Source organism: Sturnira hondurensis, unplaced genomic scaffold (genome assembly GCF_014824575.4).
Source record: "Sturnira hondurensis isolate 20B ecotype Veracruz unplaced genomic scaffold, ASM1482457v3 Scaffold0008196, whole genome shotgun sequence".
NCBI classification, from domain to species: Eukaryota; Metazoa; Chordata; class Mammalia; order Chiroptera; family Phyllostomidae; genus Sturnira; species Sturnira hondurensis.
The window spans coordinates 14,800,274-14,825,318 of NW_028080827.1; the positions used below are offsets into that span (position 1 = coordinate 14,800,274).

General features: G+C 41.9%; 1 long non-coding RNA gene across 1 annotated transcript in view; it reads right to left on the reverse strand.

Moving 5' to 3' along the window:
• Positions 1–15,631: 15,631 nt before the first annotated feature.
• The window catches only part of LOC118992522 (uncharacterized), a 20,061-nt gene continuing 10,647 nt past the window's right edge, over positions 15,632–25,045 (reverse strand). The window contains exon 3 of the long non-coding RNA XR_005067642.1: positions 15,632–15,707. This is a non-coding gene — a long non-coding RNA (uncharacterized LOC118992522). The remainder of the gene's footprint in view (positions 15,708–25,045) is intronic.

Here is a 25,045-nt window from a genome sequence, read left to right on the forward strand (position 1 = left end):
AAAAGGTGCATTGATACAACTAAACTATTGATACACTCCTAACTAAAGCATACTTTTATTTTTTTTTATTTTATTGATATACTATTACAGGTTGTCTCAGTTTTTCCCCCTCTCCTCTCCTCCACTCAGCATCCTCACTCTCTCAGGCAACCCCCACCCCCGCCATAGTTTATGTCCCTTGGCCATATGTATAAATTCTTTGGCTGTTCCATTTCCTACACTGTGTTTTACATCCCCGTGGTTATTCTGCAACTACCTATTGGTGCATCTTAATCCCCTCACCTCTTCACCCATTCCCCCACACCCGCTCCCCTCTGGCAACCACCAGAATGTTCTCTGTATCCATGATTCTGTCTCTGTTCTCCTTATTTACTTAGTATGGTTTTTAGATCCAACTGTCGATATGGATTTACTGCCATTTTATTGTTCATAGTCCTGATCTTCTTTTTTTCTTAAATAAATCTCTTTAACATTTCACATAATAGTGGTTTGGTGATGATAAACCTCTTTAGTGTTTTGTTGTCTGAGAAGCTCATTATCTGCCCTTCCATTCTAAATGATATCTTTGCTGGGTATAATGATCTTGGCAGTAGGACCCTGCTGTTCATGACTTGGAATGTTTCTTGCCAATCCATTCTAGCTTGCAAAGTTTCTTTGAGAAATCAACTGACAATCTAATGGGAACTCCCTGTAGGTAACTAACTTCTTTTCTTTTGCTGCTTATAAGATTCTCTCTTTATGGATTGAGTGTGGGCCTGCAAACCACATGATTGTGGTTCGATTCCCAGTCAGGGCACATGCCTGGGTTGCAGGCCAGTTCCCATCAGGGGACGAACAAGAGGCAACCGTACATTGATATTTCTCTCCTTCTCTTCTTCCCTCTAAAGATAAATAAATAAATAAAATCTACAAAAAAAAACCTTATAAAAGTAAAAAAAAAATCTCTCTTTACCTTTAACCTTTGGCATTTTAATTATGATATGTCTTGGCATGGGCCTCTTTGCATCCATCTTGTTTGGGACTCTCTGTTTCCCGGACTTGTGTACCTCCTTCACCAAATTAGAGATATTTTCTTTCATTATTTTTTAAAATAAATTTCCATTTTTTTGCTTTTTCTCTTCTCTTTCTGGCACCCCTATATTGTGAATGTTGCAACACTTGAAGTTGTCCCAAAGGCTTCTTACGCTAGCCTCATTTTTTTACTCTTTTTTCTTCTTGTTATTCTGGTTGGTTGGGTTGTTTTTGTTTTTGTTTTTGGTTTTTTTTTTGCTTCCTTTTGTTCCAAATCATTAATTTGATTCTCTTTACCCATTTATATTACAGAAGCCATATTTTAAGCAGGACTTAAAAAACTGGTAACTCCACAAAGAAGGAATGGGTTTTACTCCCTTTCCTATCCCCTGACACATACTGAACCCTCTAAAAATGGCCAGCAAAAGGATAAATGAGAGTCCACACATGCTGTCTAGGAGGCCCTGGGCTTCTGCCTTCCCTTTCTCCAGGGTCTGCTCATGGACTGTACTCTGCCATCAGCCATGCTCTCACAGATGTGTACCACAGACAAGAAGCTGGCCTGACAGCTGGACTCAAGGTGCCACTCAAGGTGCCATTTTTGAGCCTAGAATGGTGGCTGCTTTAAAGTAATTGCTCAACAAGCGGGAGAATAGAGGGAAACCAGGTGAGGATCAGTATCATCTCTGTCTTGGAGAAATCACACATAGGCTCAAGTTGAAATTCCAACTAGGTAAGTCTTTGAAAAAAATCACTGTACCACCTCACAGAAGGTGGTGGCTCTACTTCTTCGATTTTCAAAATGACCTACTTCTCCAGAAATATTTACCTGGTGCAGGCGGCCTATTTGTTGCAGCCCCTCTCAAGATTTATCATCTGTGAAAATTCCTGTATATCAAGTTAGTCCTTCCTTATCTTAACTTTTCCTAGCATACATTTTGCCAGTTAAATGTTATCCGTTCTCTGAGTGTTTTAATTTTGTTTTCCCACCTGAATAGGTGCCAATTTAGACACATTGTTTTTTTTGTTTGTTTGTTTGTTTGTTTTAGATCCCATACTGAGCAGCCCCCTTACCAAGCTAGGTGCTCAAATGATCCCTATTAGGTTGAAATGTTGAGGACTTACAAGTATGGAGGGATTAAATGTGTGTACATTTACATAACAGCTAGCAGTAGAATTTCTCTTAGAAAGGAACTAACTACACTGAGGAAAATACATTATTGGGCGATTTGAGAGTGAAACCATAAAGCCTCCAGAACAAGGTCTGGAAAGAAAAAGCAGGACTGGAAGACAAGGACAGGGCAAGAAATTAATTGCTCTGCATAGAAAGTGGGAGGATTTGCTTTTATTTCTGAGAGGAAATGGAGAGTGGGAGGGAAAAAGAGGCCCCAACCATGTGGCCAAAGCCTGGAGCCCAGGTTGGAAAGGACGGCCTTTCAAGTACTAGGATGTCTAAGACCAAGTGTCTGATTTTCCTCCTACTCAGAGTTTTAGGTTTGCCTCCCACACCAAGGCCTGGTACAAGGAATTTGTTTGTATGATTGTTCACTGACAGAAATCAATGATAACGTGGATCACAGGACAGAGCTGGATCTTCACCCGTGAGCTACAAAGTGGGGAAATCCACCTGACACAAGAGCTGAGAGGCAGAGAGGAGGAGAAAACCACAAGCCTCCTGCAGTCTGTACCCTCAACCCGCAGATATTGGGAGGATGAGGGTCTCACTGCACATGGGGCGAGGTTCAAATGAGCTATAGTAGAATCTCAAAGGGCAGACACTGAGGTTGACATGTGCATTACATGTGGATTACAGGCCATAGAGACCTATGGCTGCAATCATTGCGGATGAGGGCACTGAGGCCCAGAGCAGGGAAATGACTTGGCCAAGGTTGCTCAGCTGTTTGGTGAAATAGCTGGGGCCAGACCACAGGCTTTCCCCATACGTTATTCCATCTTCTACTCTGTGCAAGTGCCTCTGTCCTTAATTTGACCATGGGGACCTAGAAACAGTGTCTGTCCAAGACTGTGGCATTTGCTGGACTTATAATTGGAGAAATTTAGGTTACTCTCCATGCCAGCAAGGGCTACTGTTTATCTAAAGGCTGGGATCACATCTGTGCTGATTGGCCATCCGGGAGAGCCATCTGTCATTTGGGGGAATCCTAAGGGGATCTGGCAGGTGGATGAGGTCCTGGGAATGGGCCGAGTCAGGGATGCTGCTAGTAGCCTCCAGGCCTCAATTACCAAGAGCCTCTTCACCTTGTGCAGTCTTTACTTGTCCGTTTGAGGATCCTGAGAAAGTGCCCCTCATAGCACCAGTCTCTCACATTTGCAGTTATGGAGCACAGGAAATTTGTTTCCACCAGTCTCAGCCCCCAGACCCAGGAGGGGAATCACAAGGGACGGTCCTCTCAGGGTGGTGCCATTGTCCATGCCCTTAATTCCCAGGTATCCAGGGTGGCTTAGTGGAGCCTGTGAAATTTATTTAGTTCTCCGTGTCCATTAGGATTTTTCCCTGCCATTGACAATTGTCCTGTAGGTATGGATAGATATAATGAAGCTGAAATTGTGGTTAAAAAAAAGGATGCTGTAAGTCAAGGCAGCCACAAGCTTCACAGTGCACAGCTACCAGGTTTGAGCAATGGCGGTCTGCAAAAAGTGAGAGAAGCAGAGAGGTCACAGGCAGTGTCTCCTGGGTGGTCTGGGGTGGGGGTGGGGGGGCGCTGAGGGAGTAACTGCCTGTCCAGAGTTGATTACAACAGCAACCAGGACAGAGAGGAAGAGCAGTAAAAATGCTATGCAAATACAGCAGCCTGCTTTTTGTCTCTTCTAACCACAAGCTTTAAACACTTGATAACAATGAAAAAACCACACATGTCTTTATCCCTGCTATTGTGGTGATACTATGGCTTCAAGAGAAGAGGTTAAGGAGATTTAGTTAAGGTCAGCCAGCAAGTCTGTAAATCCTAGAAGTGATTTAGTCTCTGCTCCTCTCCAGGTACTACTACCCTACAGTGTTTTCTGTTGCTGCTCAAATGTGAAGTGATGTGAGCAAACAGAAAACTGCCTAGGTCCTTTCCAGTGGAGGTGCTAACACCCACTAAAAACCATTTCCATTTTGGACTCGATGGAAATAACTTTTAGGCTTTGTCTCCTTAAAAAAAAAGATTACCATAGTAAAGCTTTAAACGCGGCTGGAGGAAGAGTGTGTTTCTGAACCAAAAAAAAAAAAAGCTAACCTGGCAGTAATCCGTTTTTGAAGCAAGAAGCATGTCTATGATTGACCTGTATCTCTTAGCTGTTTAATGACCTATTGTGTTGAAAATACAAATTTTGAGAGCATAGGAAATACATGTTTGCTGACTTTTAGAAGACCGAGAAGTTTAAAATGACCAAGGAAACCTGCTCAAGACAGCCTGCTGATTCTCCCGTGTCACCTACTTCATGAAGTCTTTCCTGGCCACCCTCATCCCCATTCCACATCTTTTTCTTACCTTTGTTTTTCCCCTCCTTATTTTACTTATTCATTACTGTTTAACATAGTGTATATTTGCTTGTTTTGTCTGGTTTCTTGCCTTCCCCCTCGTAGAATCTAGGTGTCATGATGGTGGGGGGTTTTCTTGTTTAGTCCACTGTATATTCTCACAGGCTCTAGAACAAGAAGCTACTCAAGTAAGATTACTGAATAAATGAATGAAAGAAAGAAAGAACAAAGTGATAAAAAAAACAAAATGCTTACAACAGCTCTGCTATTGCAAAGCACTAGCTAATTTAAACAAGTATAAGCCATAATAATTCCCTTGTATTAGTCTGCAAGGGCTGCCATGACAAAATAATATCAACAAAGACCTTAAATAGCAGAAATTAACTTTCTCACAGTTCTAGAGCTAGAAGTCCAAGATCAGACTGTGGACAGGCCACTTTTCTTCTGAGGGCTGTCTCTCTAGGTTGCGGATGGCCATTTGCACTGTCTTCACACAGTCATCCCTCAGTCTACATATGAGCACCCTGGTGTTTCTTTGAGAGTCAAAATTTCTTCTTCCTATAATGACACCAGTCAGACTGGATTGGGCCCCACCACAACAACCGTATGTTAATCACCGTGTTAAAGGCCATCTCTGCAAATACTGTCACACTCTGAGGTAATGGGGGTCAGGACTTCAACGTGTGAATTGAAAAGTGGGGGGATATTTCAGCCCATAACATCTCTCAAAAGGATTAAGATGTGTTTAAGAAAGAAGATATAAGCCCTTGAATATCAACAATTATTATTAGGAAGAAATAACGTATTAAATATACGATATTAAATAATATCTTATTTAATAATAACATATTAAATAAGATATTTAATATGTTATTATTAAATAACANAGGACTTCAACGTGTGAATTGAAAAGTGGGGGGATATTTCAGCCCATAACATCTCTCAAAAGGATTAAGATGTGTTTAAGAAAGAAGATATAAGCCCTATCTTATTTAATAACATATTAAATAAGATCTTATTTAATAACATTATTAAATAAGGTAATAATGAGGTATCACAGTGCAGTAGGTTTGTGGGAGTCCCTTACGTTTACCAGGTACTGGGGAAATTCCGTGCACCTCTGAGCTTTTTCCCTCAGCTGGAGAACAGGAATGATAGACTTGATGAGAAGATTAAGTTAAACTCCCAACAGTTTGACACGTAGTAGGTGTTTAGTAAATGCTGTTTACATTCTTTTTTCCCCTCTCTTCAAAATTAGTCCATTTATTTCGGTACCACATATTAACAGGAACACTGATAGTCCTGTGAAAACGGACTTTTTTCTAAGTGATCTTTCTTTTTTTTTTTTTACCTGAAAAGTGATTTTCTTTAAGTATGAAATAATACATATTTGTGTTAAAATTCAAACACTCTAGAAGTGAGGCAGGAAGTGGGAGAAACCCCATATCTGATGCCCCTCCAGGCAGAATATAACCACTGTTCATAGTTTGGCATGTATTCAGGCTTCAGCCTTTTTCTCTATTTTTATATAAACATATAATTTGTTTTTCACATGAAAGTAAAGTAGCTTATAATGGGCATCTTTCTGTGCCAATGTATAGACCAGCCCGTTTGTTTTCATAGTTGTATTTCATTATATTGGGAGGACAAGGGATGTAAGAAGGTTGCTGTCAAGTTGAGGAATGCTCAGTTACGTACAGTTAAACTGATTTCTTTTCTCTAGAATTGCTCAGAGCCTTTAATATACACAGGGACTATCCAAGAGGTTGATACAGTCAGTGGCACGTGCCAATTATTAAATTATTTTGTCTCAGCTCTAAACCCATCTTCTTTGTTCTGTTTCCAGGGCTGGGACTAGAACCCCACAAACCTCGTTTCTGCTTTGCCACCTAGCCGCTTCCCCCAATATGCTCTGCCAGTAGGGGGCATTGGGAGGAGGCAGGGAGGATGGAAGAGGAACTTCCTGTTTGTTTCCAGCCTGTTCCACTCCTATGCAGGAGCTGAACCCAATTTGTTCTTTCTTCAACCCTTGAAGACCAGCCTCACTGCACAGGAGATGCCAGCACCAGGTGGCTAGCATCCCCGCCTCAGAAGTCTGGAGGCCAGACCCATGGGGGCTCTTTCTTCTTTGAGCTCAGAAGCTAGCACCTTGCAAGCAGCACCCCCTCCTGAGAGGTCTAAGTTTCAGCAACTTGGTGCCCTTTCTGCAACCTGCTAGAATTTAATATAGAACCAGCCCTGTTAATACCAGCTGGTATATTTGATAATACCAGCAATAGCGGGGATCATTGTTGCTTGCAGTTGCTGCCTCTGTGATAACTTAGTCTTCTGCCTTTTCAGTTACTTAGTTAAGAATTTTATAACTATTTTTATATTTACTCCTTTACATTCAAATAATTGGTAGGTTTTTGTCTCCTACCCAACTGACCTCTGACACTATATGGCATTTCAAGACCTTATTGGACTACGTCCCTTTCTTTAAGAAACAGCTCAGGGGTCCAGCCTTCTGCCAAGCAGCTGCTTAAGAAGAAAGGCAGCCCTGAGTATCAATGTTAAGTTTAAAAATATGATTGTTAAGAAAGGCTCAAATGGACTTGGTGAACCTCCCTGTAGAAATAAAGGACAGAACAGCAAAGGGAGCACTAAAATGTACTGATTTTAATATGCTACCATCATTTTTCAGCAACTCAATCTGCCATTAGTAAAAAGATTTCACCAAGATACGTATTGAAAGTTAACTCGAGTTTTTGTTTGAGCCAAGACTTGCAGATCTTGAACATTTAATCTTCATTTGAGTACATTTTACCATTTCTTAAAATCTTTGGGTCATTTTGGCATAATCATTTATCATGTTCTTTTCCTCTTAGATTGTATAGATGGGGACATGTTTCCTTTAAAATACAGCATTCAACCTAACAATCCATGAATATTCTCTCTCTACTTTACAAAGCTAATAAATTCTTTTTCCTGTAACAGTATTGATTCTCCCTGCCAACTTTTCTTTTAAAATGTCCTTCACATTCATCTTTTCTTACTCATTTCAGCAGCCACAACTTTCAGTTTTGTTCTTCCTCTCCTACCTGGCTTCCTATGAGAACCTTTCCCAGATTCTCTTCTCACCTCCAGCTGGCTCCATGTCATTTCCAGACTGATTTACAGTGTTCAGTGATTCTTCTGGTTAAGGCCCTTCACAGGTTCCTGACTGCCTACAGCTCAAACTTCTTAGCATAATGTTCAAGTTCTTCTCAATCTGACTTTGGCAGTTTGATCTCCAGCAACCCACTTTCCTGAATCTAATGCTCCAGTCAAACTTGATACTCACTGTTCTTAAACTCGATCTTTGCTTTTTCTGCCTACAAGTCTGTACACATTTCATTGCCCTATCAAGAATACCCTACCTGTTTTTACTTCCATCCAAATATCAGATCTGCAAGGCGTGATTCATTGCTCTTCTCTAAGCCATCACTCCTTACCCCTCCAGTATGCTGGTCTCTTCCTTCTTTGAACTCCTATAACTGTTAGTGGTTTTACCACTTAATAATATTAGCTACCATTCATTGAATACCCACTCTGTGGCAGCACTTTCTTTAGTACTTTATTATCTTGAATGTTCTTTTCAACCTTCATTCTATTTTGAATGAAGAAACTGAGGCTCAGATTGGTTAAAAGTTCCCTAAGGTCATTGAGTTTATTAAAAAGTGGCATCGAGAATAGAGGTTTCTTCAACTCTCCCAGGCCGTTATCTATTGATCCTCAAGTCATAAGACCCAGGTTTACCCCAAGCTCCATCACTAACTGGCAGTCAAATCTGGCATGGGTCACTTCACTTTCATTGACTTTATTTTCTCTTCTCCTAGGCCCCTTCCATCACTAACACTCAGACAGCCAGTTTGCAGAGGGTCATGAATCCCATTATGTTCTTTGAGATGAAAGAAAAGATCTCAGACAATCTAGACTGGTGTTTGTATTGGGCCTTTAATTCCCAGGGAAGGGGAGATGTGGAAGGGTCGGGGCACTAAAGTGATTACTCTTTGCAGGATGCTTGGAGTCATCCTGTCATATTGAATTGAGCATTCATCTTTATTTAGAAACTCCAGACATTTTACAGGAAGGATTTGTTAGGAGAGAGTTTAAATTGTCAACCTGCCACATTATCACAGATGAACAAAAGCTGTGGAGAGTTGCCTTTCCCCTCCAATAGCAGAGAGGTTTGCTTTTTCATTGTGTGGGCCTTACAGGGCAGATTCTGTTCAGCAACTGCCAAAGCAACCTGGGCCCAAGCCTGCAGAGAGTGCCCGGCAGCTGGAGATCTGCAGCCTTTGCTCGAACATGTGTCCTGACCCTGGAGCCTCACAGGGTGCAATTACACAGTGCTGACAGAGAGCTGTACACAGAAATCGGAAGCCAATATAAAGACAGGGATTTTTACATCTCAGAATCACAGTTAAATTGATTTCCTCAATGTACTTATCTTGATGCTGGTCGTGGGAAGAATAAAGTCTTAGGAGTTAAGCAAGTGGAATTTACTGCCTGGCTCTCATTATTCACCTCTCTGCATTTTAGTTTCTTCCTTTGTAAAGGGAGGGTCCACCATGTGCCATATTATATTGTTTTTAGAACTAGAGGAAATGGTTAACATAAAGTACCTTCTCCAAGTAAGTACTCAACGAAGGTTACGTTCTCTTCCTGTCTGTACCTTAAATGGTTAACCCAATGCCAGCCACTAAATTATATTTCTAAATTCAAATTGAGGTGAAAGGTGGGGGGGGATTTGGATGGCATATCTAAGGGAAAGTCCACACGAACACTCTATCCCACTTTGTACATTTTCTCCTCATTTGAATATCTCATTTGTCAATCACACAAGAAAGGGGGAAAAATCACTCATTGTTTGGAAGATTTCACATCCTGCCCTCCATCCTGCTTTTTGAGGTAAATCCTAAAAGAGTCAGCGCAGCATTTCTCAGTGCTGTGACCACCAAGCCCAGGAAGCAGATTTTTCTAGCATGCTTTTAAGTGCTCCCATGACTAATAAAGTGTGACATGGCTGAGATTTGCTAGGCTTCTCTTCAGAGCATACATTCTAGCTGACAAAATATGGATAAATTTAGCTGACTTTAGATAACAAGCATCTTCCAAACAAAGAGGTCCTCAAAGGCAAAAATGAGCCATGACATGTCTCTGTCCTAACATGGATTTGCCCAGCCTCTCATTGGTGCCCCAGCCCTCAGCAGCACAGAGACTCATGTGCCTCCGAGAAGTATCTGAACTGTGTCAGTAGTTACAAGGTACACACCTAGGTAAGGTGTGGCCTCTGACCCAAGGGTCCTTACCTAGCTGGGGGGATGGGTGGGTGGGACAGCTGCAAATTGAGGGAAGACAATGCTCTCAGTATCCAAGGGTTCCATAGCACTACTGGTATGCAAGCCTATGTTCTAAGCACTACACACTGCAGCCTCCCATAACAACCTATCAGGCTTGGAAAAGAGCTCAGAGACCATCTAACTTAACACCCCTAGTTTGTGCATGGGACTACCAAGGCCCAGAAAGGTGAAGCAACTTGCCCAGGGTCCTACAGCTAGTGGATGGATGTCTGAAAGCAGGAAGGTGTTGCTGCTGAATCGCAGTCAACTTAAAAATGCTTCAAAAGAAAGTGTGGAAAATCTGCTGGGACATATGGGAGGCACTTTGTGGAGGAGAATCATATGTTGCTGAAGCATTCTAAGAGCTAAAACTGTCTTCTTTCCAGTCCAAAGTTTGTGTAGTTGGATCCAAAACATTGTGAATGCATTTGGCATGGATTACAAAGATGACTCTGCCCTCACTGTGGCAGGCAGGGGCACTAAATGTGACAGGGGACATCCCCCGAGTTCAGCCAGAGACCCAATAGCAGCCAAGTAAGGACACAAATTGATTACAGGCTCAGACTCAGACACTCAAAGGAAGACAACTACAGTCCCCTGGGGGTGTTGACCATGGAGCATGAAAAGGAAATAGAATGTAGGCTTCCAGCCCATTGCCAGGATTCCAGATGCAGCCACATCTGTGTGCGTGTGGTGGGGGGCACTACTTGGCACTTGCATCATTTGCAGTCCCTTCTATGCTCTCCTAGTGTCTCAGATAATGATAGCTGGGACCTGCATTTCCTAGACTCTTATGTCAGCAGAGTTCCCGCTATGGTTTAGGTTCTGCCTGTGAGATGTACTTAAATGAGTATTGGAAGAGAAGCAGAAGTTACTTTTCCTCTGGCAGTGCTGGTGAACATATGGCTTTGGCCACATGTCATTACTGGCATCCCTGTTCCCCTGACTGTCGGGAGATGCAAAACCAGCTGTGACCATTGTCCATGGTGGTTTTCTGCAGTTTGTTGATCACTGGGAGGCAGCTAGGAGGTTCTGATTCTCAGAATCACAGCTTTAGCAGTAAAGCTGAAAGCTAGTGGCTGCCTCTCTGCTTTAATTTAGGCAGCCAGTTCTTCCAATGCTTTTTAAAAAATTATTTAACTTTTTATTAAAATATGCAGAGATAACATACATTAAAATACAAGATACATAAGTTGTACAGCTTGATGAAATTTTAAAAACCTAATTCTCTGTTTCAAGTCCTTTTTTCTTTGGGATGTCTAGAGCAGTTTCAGTCCTCTTGACTAAGCACTGATTAACAACACATTTAGTATAACAAAAAACAATTTATTGAACACTTTTCATGGGCCAGGACTGTCGTCTCATTCAATCTTCACTATAACACTGTATTCATTCTCAATTTACAGATAAAAAAAATGAAGGACTAGATATGTAAGGTAACTTGACTGGGTTCACCTAGTTAGCAAATGGGTAGCCAAGACCAAACCCAGACTATCAAGTCTAGAATGTACACTCTTAGCACTTTGCAAATTGATGCTTTTTCATTTTAGAATTGCTGTTTGCCTCAGAAGAGTCTTATTTAAGACTATGGTTTGGACCAAGTTGAATCTCAAAGCAAAAAGAAAGAAATCAGGATTAAAAGAGAGAGACTATGGGAGCCATTTTTTGCTCCTCCCTTCTCTTACCCTTTCTTCTGCAGCGAATGAAACTCCACAAACACTTGCCACACTTCCATGTACCTGCCCTTCCACCTCCCCTGCCTGCCCTCCATAACCCCTCACCTACCCTGCATGGTAGGGATTATTGCCCTCATTTTGTGGAGGAGGCCCGCTCAAAACTCCTCTGTGAAGCCTTTTGTACTTGAGCGCCCAGTGGGTGCCCGAGTCAGAAGGAATGCTTTCTTTGCTCTGCTGCCTCTTGTGGCCAGCATCTCAACCCACTTTGAATTAGGAATTTGAATGTATGTTCATTTCTCCTACTGGTTTGGAAGTTTCAGTTGTCAGGTGAAACCTTTAATTCACACCACAGCAGGAGCATAAAACTAAACCCTAGTTCTTTCATGGGATACTCTCTAAGATCCCATTTCCTGTTTCCTTGTCTGCTTCTGTAAGTTACTGTGCATGACTCCTGACCACAATAGATTCAGGTATGTGCTCACTTAGCTCCTTTGACCTGATCGTAAGGTGGAGCTGGATCTAGACTGGCCGATTAATCTCATAACTCTCAAGGGTACAACTTGTTGTATTTCAGAAGTATTTCTAGAACTCATGTGATGTATTACTCCTCAAGCATAGCCCAGACAGTTTTTAGGTTTGTCATCAACAGTAGAGTGACCCATTCATAGTAGAGACTCAGGAAATATTAGTTAAATTGAAATAAAAGTCAATGTCTATTATTTGGAAGATCCCCCAGAATCAAAAGATTCATCAAAACTAAGAAAGAAGGTGTCATCTGCTTTCTTAGTGGTGGTAGGTGGTCAAGGAGGATGAGGATTATCTAAAAGGCATTTGAGAAGGTGTCTGTTTGACTAGAGAATTCAGACAAAACAGTTTAGACAGAATCCAAAAGAAGGAGGAAGATACATGAAAAAAAACTGGAGGTAGGGACGACATGGGGCTTTATAAAGCTGAAAGGCAGTCTCAAAGCAACTGTCAGGGGGTGAGTGTCAAGAAAAGGCTTTGCAGCCAAAATAAAGGTACAGGGGTAATGGGAGAGAAGACAGCATGCTCTCAGAAGATGAAATATAAAAGAGACAAGCAAGTCAAAAGTTTAGGAAACCAATTAAAATGGAACAGAGATGAATAAAAAAGAAAAAAGATGATAGTGTGAGAAAGATAACCACAGATTCTACCTGGCATTAAAAATGACCAGGAAGATCACTGAAAGATCCTTCATATGTTCAAAATGAGCTACATGCACACTGGGAGATAGAAACACATCTGGCATTTATATGACATATTAGTCAAGTGTCAATAACAAACAGTGTTCACAATTTATTGGCTTCTGACAATGAAGGTTTATTTCTCACTCACACTGTAAGTTCACTGTGATTCGACTGCTGCTATGCTCTACACTGTCCTCACTTAGGAACCCAGACTGGGAGGAGGCATCTCTCTGAGTCCATGATTACTGAGACAGAAAGAACACAAAATCGTGCACTGACTCTTCAAGCTTCTGCTGAGAAGTGAGGCATGTCATGTCCACTCACATTTCATGGGCCACCAGCCAGTCAGATGGCTGAGACTAACATCAGAGGAGGAGAGAATGTAATCCCTACAGCGTAACCTGAGAGAACTGCAACTATTGGATCAACAGAATTAATGACTACACTGTGGTAAATTCCCAGGCTTTCTATTTCCAGCCTGGTATTTCTTACAGAATTCATAGAGCCATACGGTAGCAGAGCAGGGGGACCTGGCAAAGTATCTAGCCTAGGTCTCAGAATTTATTGGTAGGGAAACTGAACCCCAGAGAGATGAAGTGACTTATCAAGGACCACACTGGGAGTAGAACAGCCAGGTTCCTGATTCCCAGCATTCTGTGCTGCTTGTACCACACCAGGGTTCTTCTATTAGCCTAATACATATCTACTCGTTTGATCTACCATATTCACTTCATTTTGAAAGAGACTCGTAATTACTACTGCAAGAAAAGGAAGGGTTTCTTGGCAAATGTCTTGGTGCTGCCAAATTCTTCCTAAAATGAATTGAAAATATATAAATAAATAAAAACCAATTAAGAGTTTGAAATAAGAATTTGGGTAGTATTAGAGTGAAATTTTTGGTACACACTTCATATTCCTGTAAAACACGGAGTTATTTTTGGCCACTAGAAGACGTATGCATAACCATATATATGTATACGCATACACATATATTAGAAGCTATGTAGAATATTTCCAAATGGATGCCTGAGAAGAGGTAATGGTGGGAAGGGACTTGCTCTCAAGAGAAAGACTCTCGTGTTCCCATATGTCCCTATTGTTCCATTTGGGTTTTTCTACCATGTGTGTATCACTTTTTCAATAAACATAGTTAATAAACAATAAAAAATAAGATTTTTAAAAGTAACAGATGTCAAAAGATGCTTAATGGGACTCTGCAGTATCTTTTAGAGTAACATGAAGTAGAGCATGATAGGGATAAAGACTAAAATAGAAGCGACTGACAGCACTTACCAGCAGGCAGCACATTTTTTAGCAACTTGCAATATATTTTTATGTCAGACAAGTATAATTTAAATATCATTAGGCTGAGATAGTCAAGATCTAGGTTCAAACCCTTCAAATGTACTGTGGTCTTTTGTTATTCCTTTGGGAGGAAATCACTTGAACTTCTCTGGTTCAGATTTCCTATCAATAGACCAGGATATGGGTTTCCTCCACCAATGCCTGCTTTCCTCATGAGCCTCATTTCAAAGGTAAATCTAACTGTGCAGTTCTTGGAGAAAGATGGTGATTTAGTGGCTTTTCTTTAATAAGAAATTTTTGGTTTCAATACTTTTCTTGCTGCCCATATATTTTCTCAGTTCTTTCTTCTAACCCACAGATGACTATATTCATTATTGTTGACAGCCTTTGGAGATTGTCCCAGCCCCCAGAAAGAGAGCGAATTTCAGTATTTCTGCAATTGTGTGAAGCACGTTGACGCATGAGGTACTCCACCAATTCAACACTACTGAAATCTCCATTGACATTTTCTCAGAGAGAGTGAGCTATATGTCCTGAGATAGTCCTTGGAATAAATGGCGATTCTCAACTGTTAAAAAAGAGACAATAGGCCCCCCAAATGGAGTCACTTATATTAGCCCCACATCAGCAAGCAGGACTTAATACCTAAGCCAATTACAGTTGCAGCCTTCCCCAGAAATATGACATTTAACCAGCCAATCTGGAATGTACTGGTCAGAACAAGGAGGCAGTCCACAGACAGACTTCTTCCGTTCCCCTTCAGAAGGTAACCTTGCCTGAACAAAGCATTCCTAACTAATAATTTCCCTTTCCTGCCACCCTTTCTGCCTTAAAAAAGCCTTCCATTTTGTACAGCCCTTTGGAGCACCCATCTGCTTCTAGATGGAACATTGCCTGATTCATTAATCATTCCATAAAGTCAATAATTTCTTTAAATTTTACTCAGTAGAATTTTTGTTCTTTAACACAAGCCTAGTTATGTGTTAGAGTCAGCTGGTGACAGTTAACAAAAAAACAAACTATGGGTTCCATGGGAGGCCAACCACATTAGAACCTCTGTGCTTTTTCTTGGGGTCCCCAGGCCATTCTGCTGTGCGGCTGGGGTACAGAACTGGTGCAGGGAGAAAGCACATCTTGGTTGTTGATTCTGAGAATTTGGGAAAGTCAATCTCCATCTCTAGACCTCTGTGTCCCTATCTGTACACTTTAGGAGCTGTTGCAGGTGGTCTGAAAGACCTCTGCCAGCCCCGGCAATGTAGGACTCCAACTCCCCTGGAAGAAGCTGGGCTGCATCCGTACTGAGGCCCACCCCTGCCTGGTCTCTACTGCTCCTTCCCCAAGTGCCTCCTTCAACTTGGACCCTGGTATCATGGAAAGAGCACTGGGCAGGCAGTCAGGAGACAAATTTTGCAGTCCATACACACAAGGTGTTACCTTACTAACATAGAAAACACCACTTGACTTTCGGCCAGGGTGGAGGCATAGGTAGACACACTGTGCCTCCTCACACAACCAAAAGTACAAAACAATTTAAAAACAAAAAACAACCAGAATTGAGAGAAAATTGAACTGTATGGAAGTTGGACAACCAAGGAGTTAAAGAAGACACATTCATCCAGATCAGTAGGAGGGGCGGAGATGGACAGCCAGGTAGAGAGGGCTGGTGGCAAGGTGTTAGCTGGCAGACCCAGTGAGGAGGTGGATTGTGGAGTGAGGCACGCAAGGTGGCATCTGGCAGTCACGGCAAGGCAGCAGCTGGTAGAGCATGCGGTCCCGCATTCGCCTGCAGATAAACTGGGAGGAACAACTAGGGAGCAATCCAGACTGCAAAACCCATGGCTCCAGCATGGGGAAATAAAGCCTCAAACCTCTGATTGAAAACACTGATGGGGATTGAGGTAGCAGCGGGAGAAACTTCCAGCTTCACAAGACAGTTTGTTGGAGAGACCCACAGGGTCCTATAACATACACAAACCCATCCACTTGAGAATCAGCACCAGAAGGGCTCAATTTGATTGTGGGTAGCAGGGGAAGAGACTGAAAACCAGGAGAGAGTAGAGCAAGCACCATTGTTCCCTCTCCGACCCCTCCCCCCACATACAGCATCATGACACAGCGACATGGGTTGCCCTGCTCTGGTGAACACCTAAGGCTCCACCCCTCACTACCTAACAGATACGTCAAGACAAAAAAAAAGCCCCAAACGAAAGAACAGATCAAAGCTTCAGAAAAAATACAACTAAGTGACAAAGAGATAGCCAACCTATCAGATGCACACTTCAAAACACTGGTAATCAGGATGCTCACAAAATTGGCTGAATTTGGTCACAAATTAGATTTTAAAAAAACGAAGTCTACTTTAAGTGAAATAAAGGAAAATGTACAGGGAACCAACATTTTTTCTAGGGAAGGAAACTGGAACTCAAATCAACTGTGTGGACCAGAAGAAAGACAGAAACATTCAACCAGAAAAGAATGAAGAAACAAAAATTCCAAAAAATCGGGAGAGGCTTAGAAACCTCTAGGACACCTTTAAACGTTCCAACATCCAAATCATAGGAGTGCCAGAAGGAGAAGAGGAAGAGCAAGAAATTAAAAACTTATTTGAAAACATAGTGAAGGAAAACTTACTCAATCTGGCAAAGGCAATAGACTTCCAGGAAGTCCAAAGAGCTCAGAGAGTCCCAAAGAAGTTGCACCCAAGGAGGAACACACCAAGGCACATCATAATTACATTAGCCAAGGTGAAAGATAAGGAATCATAGAAGCAGCAAGAGAAAAGGAGAGAGTTACCTACAAAAAACTTCCTATCAGACTGTCAGCTGATTTCTCAAAGGAGACCTTGCAGGCAAGAAGGGGCTGGAAAAAGTATTCCAAGTCATGAAAGGCAAGCACCTACATCCAAGATGACTCTATCCAACCAAGCTTTCATTTATAATGGAAGGGCAGATTAAGTGCTTCTCAGATAAGGTCAAGTTAAAGGAGTTCATCATCACTAAGCCCTTATTATATGAAATGTTAGAGGGACTTATCTAAGAAAAAGAAGATAAAAATACGAACAGTAAAATGACAGCAAACTCAGACAGCTATTAACAATCACACCTAAATCGAAAACAAAAACAAACTAAACAAACAACTAGAACAGGAACAGAATCACAGAAATGGAGATCACATGGAAGGTTATCAGCAGGGGAGTGGGAGGGGGAGAGAGGGGGAAAGGTACAGCGAATAAATAGCATAAATGGTAAGTAGAAAATAGACAGGGGGATGTTACTAAAGGTATAGGAAATGTAGAAGCCAAATAACTTATATGTACTACCCATGGACATGAACTAAAGGGAGGGCAATGAAGGGGGAGGAAATGGGACAACTGTAATAGCATAATCAGTAAAATATATTTTAAAAAAAAAAGAAAACACCACTTGAACTCTAGACCTTAGTTTGCCACATCTGTCAGATGGTTCTCATGCTGACCTTTCTCAGGACCAAAAACAGGCAGTTACAGAGGACAATCCCTCCAGTCCCTTTCAGCTTTATTAGGCTATAAAAGTCCCAGTCTCGACGAATAAATTGTTATTCCTGTTGGTAGCACAAAGTCACCATCAGCAAAGAGGGGATAAAAGGGAGTCCTCGTATCCCATGGGATGGGAGGTATCTGGATGGCATCTGTTATGACTTATGTACTGTGTACTCCCAAACTCCTGTCCTTCACCTGACTTCTCTAGTCACTGCCCCCTGTGGTTATTTTGTTTTGTTTTAGCACTGAGAGTTTGCCAAGATACATCCTCCCTATCCTATACATGGAGGCCTGTGCAATCTCATGCCCAAATAGTTCACATTCCTTCCCCCGTTGACTACACCAGTCTCCTAACTGCTCCTTGCTAATTACTCCCCATCAAACTATCCTGGCTGGATAACTCCCTTAAGACACAGTTTAAATGTCATTCTGCCCCTAAAAAGCTCTGATATCTAAAAAGATCACCCCATTACTTCTTTCTTATAACCCTCTTTAGTTCCTTCACAGCACTTATCATAGTCTGCTGTTACTTTCTTCACTTATTTCTTCACTTCCTTGCTGTCTGTTCTTCCACTAGACTACCGGTGTCACAAGGCTAAGGTCCTAGTCTGTTCGTCTGTTCTGCTCAAGTGAGACCTTAACATTTAGCACAGTGTCTGGCACGTGATAGGCCCTCAACAAAGATTTGTTAAGTGAATGAATGAATGAGTGAATGAATAAATATCCTTTGGGTAAAATCCCAATGTTTTAACCTTGCATACCAGGCCTCTCACCATGTGGCCCCAGCCCATCTCCTTGCCCTGCCCACAGCCAATGCCCCCCGTCCCTGACAATGAGTATGTTTCACCTTTCTTTAAACCACCAAGGGCGCAAATGTTTCTGGGAATGAAATTTGGACATGCTGGTCCCAATGTCTGAAATGATACTCCTAGCAAACTCCTAGCCCTCTCTAAGGAGCCAGCTCCCATTTCACATCTTTTAAAACCTCCCCTGCCAATCTCTCTTCTGCATTCCTGTGGCACTCTGAAATCCAGGTACTAGACTTTTTCATTGCACTTCACTATACTCACTTGTTAAGTGAACATGTCCCACTCTGGAATGTGAGCAATTTAGAACAAAAATTCTCTATTTTCCATCAGCGCTTGGTGTGTTGATGTCCACTTCATAGTTAACAAATCTCTGCAAATTATAACTTGCAATTCCAGAAAGTATTCCACAAGAATGTTGGTCCCATTAGAATTTGCATAAACTCATAACTATAAGGATTGAAGAACGGGTGCTCCTAATTATCCCCAAAAGGCACACCCAGGCACTTTATTTATGGACTTTGAACCATGACAACAGGAAGCAGAAAAACAGGTCTGCTTTTGGCAATAAAGTCAGATGGGTTTCAAATAAGTAGATGGTCACCAACTTTATCCTTTTGTTGGAAATGACCACCTTTCAGCTAACATTACTGAGTGTCTACTAAGTACCAGCCACTGTATTAGGCACCAAAACCTCCCAAAGTCATGGCCACGACCTGAAGGAGCTCATGGTCTAGTGGGGCAGGGAGCAGACAGCTTTCCTGTTCCTCTGCCTATTCTCACTTAAAACCTGATCATTGTTGATAAACGAAAATCTCATCCATGTTGGCTTGCCTGGGGGGCAATTCAAGTCACTCTCCAGCAGACAAGGGACCTTCTTAGTGCCCTTCTCAGACACAATGTCCATGGTAGAACAGCAGACAGCACAGCCACTGGGAGCACCTGATCTTCCAACAAAGAGGTACAAGAAAAGGTCCCCACTATTGAGGAGGCTCCACAGCTGCCTGTCATGGTACCAGACAACCTAGGACACATTCACTGACACAAAAGTCCCTTCCTGGGCTACCCTTATACTATCAGAACTATCTGCAATATCCCTTTAAAAAAGATCACGTGCATTTCCTGGGTGGCTCGTCCGTCCTATGGCCCCAGAACACTGGCAGATGTCCTGACTACTTACAGGTTTAGGATTTTTCTATTTAGTTGGTCTAAAAGTCCATATGATTTTTTTTCCATAAAATAAGACACATTTTTCATTTTCACCAATAACTTTATCAATTTAGATATTTTGAATATGTCGGCTACCTTCCGCATGGTATTACATTGATGGTTCTCGGTTAATGTCTTTATTTTATCACTTTCGACTTCAACTGGTCAACCTGACTGTAGAGCATTGTCCAGAGAGAACTCTCATGGAACTTCACAAATTACTTCTGACATGTTCAATTATTCCCAGCACTTAACTCCGTACACTGCACAAATTTTTATTTTGTGTTTAAGTTGTATTTGTACCTTTCTTGAAATAATAAAGAATAATATGCCGAACATGTCGTGTATTTTCTTCCATCTTTAATATTAAAATGGGCACACAAAAATTCACCAATTTTAATAAGTTTTTTTAATGCATGCCAATATGACAGCTGTCACAATACAATTTAACAAAATTGTTTTGAATGACATTAAAGACAACTAAGTGCTATGAGAGCCATCATACGGAAACAAACAAACAAACTTTTTGGCCAACCCTATACTTTGGGAAAAAATGACTCTGAGTGTGCAGAGCACCAGGGACAGATGGACTGTCCCTCCAGCCTGCTACCCTCTGGGCTTTAACTAGAAGAGAGATAAGCTTCTAGTATAGCAGTCTCTGTGAGTCTGGAAGCCATACTCATGCTCCTTACTCAGAGTGGCCTTTAGGAAGGTCAGCGTCTGCTTCTACAATTATTCTCACTCTCTTATCTCCTGCTAAAACAAGAACACATGTCCTCAGGACGGCCTAACCTACCTCAGGGCTGAGCAGGGATTCTTCTGAGATTTAGAGAGTCTTTTATGAGCTTTTGGCTTGATCTCCCTTTTTGGTTTTAAAACCCAAATTACATCTATTACATTCCTCAACAGAAAGGCTTTGCTGGCCAGAAGAGAACAATAAATTTTGCAAATTACCCATTAATCACAACAGCAAACAATGAACCTGGTGGGGTCAGTCGGGATTCTACCTTCTTTTAGGAGAAATGTTTTAAGCCATACATAATGTCATTGTTAATTTTATTATTGATGTTGTTGTTGATGTTGCTTAAACTTCTTATCAGCCCCTAGAGATCCACATTAACTGGGATAACTCATAGTAAAACAAAGCTGATTTCAAATATGCTGCTCTGAAAAGTCCATACTAGTAAAATTTCTCAAGTTTGTTTTATTCAGGTCGTGATAATGTTTTTCTGAAAGAGAGAGATGACATTGAATACTCCCCAGGCACAATTATGAGCGCCCATTATTCACAGAGCACACCTATGAGAACAGTGCTAAGTAAGCCCTTCACAGGTTTTATTTCATGACCCTTCTAAATTTGGGACTCGGAGGATCTGAGACCTACCTGTTCTACCAGCCCAGTGTCTTGCTGACTCTAACCCTCCGCTTCAGTCTTGCTTTAGGAACTGCAATTTGAAGACCTGATCTGATTTATCTGGAGATCAAATGTCCATTCATCCTATATTCCTTGTCACTGCTCTGGAGAGTAAAGTGAGTCCCTGAACAATAATGATATAAATGATAGCAGTTACTTTTCTATTGGCCTTAATCTATGCCAGAAGTTGTCACTCATATTTTTAGTAATCATCACAAGTCCTCTACGGTACATATCATAATACTCTTTTTAAAACTACAAACTAAGATTCAAAATGGTTATTTAACTTGTTCAAGGCTAGAGTGGACCCAAGGAGGCAATGGAGGATTTGACATTTTGGACAATAAAGATGTACTAGGTGAAACAGGCCAAAGCAAGTGGCTCAGGATACAGGCTGTTGCTGACGAAGGAACCAGAGACCAGACACTGGGCAGTGTGTCAGGGTCAAGGGCCAGTTTACTCTCTTACAAGAGGCACATAGAGCCAGTGAAAATTACTTCAGTCAGTCGAAAATCACTGGCATCTATATCACAACATCGGTTTGACCAGGTGAAATGTGTGGTGCAGGCAATGAGCTGCTATATAGTAACACCAGAAATTTAGAGCTGCAAGTGCTCTGAGAGATGATTTAAGCCAACCTGTCATTTTACTGCTGAGAAAGTGGAAGACCAGAAAGAAAGAGCAGGTGATCCACCCAAGTTCCTACAGCTTATTGGTGGTGAGTCAGTACCAGGAACCAGGTGTCCTAGGATAGAGTCCCAGTTCACACATACGTGTAATAGTGTTGGGTGCTTATGAAGCACATTAAACATAATCCCTATTTTAATGAGATTATCACTAACATGGAGAAAAAGCAAAAAACACACATAATACATAATTCCTTTCGGGCCATATAAGAGAGCCTGGTTTACAGTTGAGTAGACAAAAATCCAGAAAGAGATTCCCCTAGGCCTTACTGTTGAAAGTAGAGCAGGGATTAAAACCTGTATTTCCCAAGTCTTACCCCGTATTTTCCCCTCCTTTCATCCTTTTTCCTCTCAGTGCTCAATCCTGAGTTCCAGGAGTGCAGGTGACCTTAGGCTCAATAAGACATGATTTTAAAGATCCTTACCAGATGCCAACTAATAAGGAAGAGTAGTCTTCAATATAAAAAAAGAATACTTAATGATTAGAAATAAATGGAATAATGAAGCAATTAAATGCAGACCAACACTTATTTGCTTACTGACATTTTATTTGTTTCAAATAAGCCTTGAGTATATTCTGGGCATGCAAATAAAAATAATAGTGCTTATAATTATAATAAATACCATTCATTGGCCATCATTTTTATACATGATCTCATTTGACTCTTAAAACAGTCTAGTAAATAAATATCCTCACCATTCAGGCATAGGATGCTAGCTGCCAACTTCAATATCTTTTCTTTCCTTCCTTTTAGAAATAGAAACTTGGTTTCCAATGGCATATATTTTGCCCAGTCAGTTCAATTTATTTCCCAGGTACTCTTACGTATAAGTATAGCTATATCACTAAATTAGGCCAATAAAATGTAAGCAGAATAGTCATGTGAAGAATCTAGAAAGTTTCCTTAAAAATAGGGAATGTACCTCTTCTTTGGCTCCTTCCTCAATCCTGTTTCTAAGAACAGGCATTTGATACCTGGAGCTTTAGCTTCCATTTTGAATCATGAGGATAAAGGCTACTACATCTTAAGCATGGTTAAGTAAAGAGCTATAAGGATTTAGAGTTCCTGACCATTCTGTGAAGTTACTGTACCATTGCTGAACCATCTACTCTGAACATCCTGTTGTGTGTGTGTATGGGGGTGGGGGGTGGGGGGTGAGGCTCGTCTAAACAGCATAACTTAAACCAAAACCTAATCCTAACTCATATAATTTTATTTGGTCAATGAAGAAAAGAAGCCTCAAAAAGGTTAAGGGACTCCTACTTCTGTGAGAAATATGATGTTAGATGTGAACATAAACCTATTTCATTTTTCTCCCAGGAACACAGGAAGAATACATTTCCCAGGTTTTCTTGCTGTTAGATCGGGGCTACATGGATGAATCCTGGCCTATGGGATAGGAATGAAAGCTGTATATACCGCTTCTGGGCCAGGCAGTAATACCCGCTGCATTATCCCCCATGCTTGCTCTTCCATTTGCTAGTTATCATCCAGGCTGAAGACAGGGGTATCACAGAACAGAAAGACTCTGAGTTCCTGAATGACTGCGGGGAGCAGAGACTCCTGCCATCCCCACAGGCCCCTATATGACTGATGTAACAGAGAAATAAATCTTAAGGTATTAAGGCACTTGGGACTGTGGGGCTATTAGAAAGCTGATGAACTTACAAATACAAATTTAGTGAATAGAGGAACTGGAATTTCATTTCTGCATGGGTTTGACTCTAAAGACTCTGCTTTGCTGCGGCGGCGGCGGTGGAATGGCAGCCTTTGGCCAGGGCATAAAGACCTCGGAGCCGTGGCTACCACAGCTTCTAGGGCCCAGAGGCTTCTGTCTACGGCCAGCATTCAGGCATCTGCCACAGAGGACTCATCGGGAGCCCAGCACCTGTGAGTAAAGACAAAAGTGGCAGTGGCAGGGCCGGCTGCCCTTGGCCAGACCGAAACGCCTCGGAGCCACCGCTGCCGCTTCCATCTGCAGCCAGTACCATGGAGGACTCATAGGGAGCCCAGCACCCAGTGGAGCATTGGGCTGGCTGCGGGGTCCTTGGAAGAGTTGGCTCCCTCCCTCACGATCTAGGCGGGGCTGGGTGGCAGAGACCTGTCTGCCTAGGTTTGCAGGGAGGGTGGCAAGGACAGGGGCCCATGTTCAGTTGCAATCTCTGTGGTCGCCAGCACACCAGCATGCCAGCCCAGGAAATTTGAGAGGAGCTTTGTCCTAACCAGTCAGGTTGGGGATTGGGCTGGGCTGAGAGGCACGCTTTCTGGAGAAGTTTTTACTGGAAAGTGGACTGAGGTGTTCCCCTGTGAAGGCAGCTTGACTTGCTTCTCACCCAGCCACAGGACTGAGACGGACCAGTACCAGATCCTATGGGACCCAGGCAGCCTGTCGGGTGGGCAGGCGCCCGCACCCCAGTCTGGTAGCCTGGCTGGCAGGCGGGTGTGTGCCTGGGCCTACAACCCAGCCCACAGAGGGGTCCTGCGGAAACGAGAAAAACTGGATTGGGCAGTTTGAAACCAACAAGGAAGGAGGTTTTGTTTTTTTTTAACTTTTTTTAAACTATTTCTTAAAACTTTTTTCAGTAATCGTATATTTTTTTAAATTTTATTGTTGCTGTATCTTTCAGTACTCTGTTCCTCTCCTTTCTTTTTTCCTGTTTTAGTCCTTCTTCCTTTCACCCCAAACTTATTGCTTTTTCCTCACTTCTCTTGCCCTTTTTTTTTGTGTGTGTGTTTGTTTGTTTGTTGCTTTCTATACCACTGTAAATACTTCACAACACATCTCTCAGTCTTAGCCTACTTTACAGGTTCCTGAATTCTATTACTGTAGCGATTAACTCTACTTACTCACACGCTACGTCTATTTACTATTCTTTACTCTCACCTTACCTCAAAATCTGACCACCCACAACCTCACTGCTTTCTAGATACAACTCACAAGCCTTCCCTCCCCAACAAGAGACTTATCTTTGGTCTATCCTTTCTTAAAAGTGGTAAATTGGGTTGAAGATTACAGTTAACACTATATATAGCCTAAAGATCTTCTATCTCTTCTCTACCAGCTGTGACTGTAAATATCATAAAGTACTCTCCTGCTGTCATAAACCATTTTGCCTCCCCCTCCAGCTGATCACACACACACAAAGAAAGGAGTAGGTGGAAGCAGATAACATCAAGATAACTGCAGGAGACTGCACCACTGAATTTCACAGGTATTCTACCACAGAAGTTCACACCATAAACCTAGGGAGTCAGAACAGATCAATTTAAGAAGCTGAAGCTAACAAGAAGAGTCTCATAAGCAATGGGAAGACAAAGAAACAATGCCCAAATGAAAGAAAAGGTGGAAGTCTCAGAAATAATG